The 2,161-nt window shown below is 33.5% G+C and overlaps 1 pseudogene; it reads left to right on the forward strand.

The window, feature by feature from the left end:
- Positions 1–128: 128 nt before the first annotated feature.
- LOC149160683 (magnesium-chelatase subunit ChlH, chloroplastic-like) lies at positions 129–1,873 on the forward strand (annotated as a pseudogene).
- Positions 1,874–2,161: the final 288 nt, after the last annotated feature.

Raw genomic sequence — 2,161 nt, forward strand, 5'->3', positions numbered from 1 at the left:
AGAAAATTATTGACCAATTGAAGAATAATTGTTTGATTTTCTTTCTTTTCTTGGCTTTCTAAAATTTTTAACCTCGTTTTGAAACACTTATTATCATTACATTGATGTCAGAATACTAAAATAGGGCCATGGTACCATATAAATATGTAGGATCAAAGTTTCTCTCGAGCCATTATAGGGTTCTTTTAAAGTGGCTGTATAAATTTACTTCTAACTTCTTTATATTGATGTATAGGAAAGTCCCATGCACATCATTAGCTTGTCAAACAACTTTTTACCAGGGATATCAAGTGGGCTCAGTTAAAGTGAATAGCAAAGGTGATCATGTCAAAATGAAATTTCATTTTTTTTGGCATGTTACAACCTAATTGAGATAATTTACCTTAGTTATAATGACAGTCTTCACTGATGCAATATATTATTACTTTTTGCAAAAGGACAAGTAAATAGCTATAATTGTATTTAGCTTCCCACCTGACAAAAACAATGTTGGCACTACAACTTCCCTCAATGTATTCTCTTCAATTGTTTAGTATTTTAAAAGAACTAAAGAAAGATGGCTATAATGTAGAAGGTTTACCAGATAGTTCTGAAGTACTGATTGAAGACATAACTCATGACAAAGAAGTTAAGTCCAACTAACCAAATCTTAATGTTTCTTACAAAATGTATGTGAGAGAGTACCAACAACTCACACCTTATGCTAAGGCTTTGGAAGAAAACTGGGGCAAGCCTCCAAGGAACCTTATTCTGATGCAGGGAACTTATTTGTAAATGGAAAACAGTTTGGAAATGTTTTCCTTGGAGTGAAACCAACTTTCAGATATGAAGGTGATCCAATGAAGCATATTTTTGCAAAATCAACAAGTACATACCATGGATTTTCTTCTTATTACTCATTTTTGGATAAAATCTTTAAAGTCGATGTTGTATTGGATTTTGGAACTCATGGATCCCTAGATTTTATTCCTGGAAAGCAAGTGGGGATGAGTCATATGTGTTGCCCAGATAGTTCGATAAGAAATATCCCTAATATATACTACTAGCTAAGTGAAATCATAGCTTCATACCAGTCATTGAAGGATGGTGGAAGAGGCACAAAAATAGTCAACAATATCATTAGTACTGCTAAACAATGCAACCATGACAGATATGTTTCCCTTCTTGAGGAAGGTAGAGAAATTTTAGCTGAAGAGAGTGATTATGTAGTAGGTAAATTATATAGTAAGATCATGGAGATAGAATCTCGATTGTTACCCTATGACCTACAAGTTATTGGACAACCACCTTTTGCAATGGAGCTTGTAGCAGCTCTAGTTAACATAAATGTCCTAGATAGACTTGAGGATGAAATCTATTCTTTTAGAGGGATTCTTTTAGAAAAAGTATACCAAAATATAGAAAATATTTATAGAAATAAGTACAATGGAATCCTAAAATATGTCGAGTTGTTAAAGCAGATAACAAAAGCATTTTCGGGGGCCATCTCTACATTTTTTGACAGGAACCCAAAGATGACAGGTCAAGTGGTCAATGTTTCAGAGAAAATTGGCTCATTTCTTAGATTTTCAAGAAAGGAGCCTTAGATTGGGTATCAAGAAAAGACAAGGTTTCGCTCAGCTAATCAAGAGAATCTCCACACTCTCTTTGGATTTCTTTATGACTTTTCAAGCTAGTTGTGGTTGATAATGAACTTGGGGGATTGAAGCAAGCTTTAGAGGGTTTTTATGTATTACCTAGACCTAGAGGTGATCCAATTATAAATCCCAAACTACTTCCCACTGGGAAAAGCATCCATGCATTGGATTCACAAGTAATCCCAATAGTGGAAATAATTCAAAGTGCCAAAGTGGTAGTTGTACGACTTTTGTAATGCCATAAAGCAAACTATTAAAGAAAATTATCGCAAAACTGAAGAAAAATTGCTTGAGTTTCATGTTTTTATAAAATCATTAACCTTGTTACGAAACTCTTATTATCATTACATCAATGTCAGAATACCAAAACAGGGCAATGGTATCATACAAATATGTATGATCAAAGTTTCTCTCGAGCCATTATAGGGTTCTTTTGATGTGGCTATAAAATTTTATTTCTAACTTCTTGATATTGATGTATAGGAAAGTCCCATGCACTTCATTAATGTGTTGAATAACTTTGT

Source organism: Pinus tabuliformis, chromosome 5_2 (assembly GCF_031772625.1).
Source record: "Pinus tabuliformis cultivar Carrire ecotype Pingquan chromosome 5_2, CPIR1, whole genome shotgun sequence".
In the NCBI taxonomy this organism is placed as follows: Eukaryota; Viridiplantae; Streptophyta; class Pinopsida; order Pinales; family Pinaceae; genus Pinus; species Pinus tabuliformis.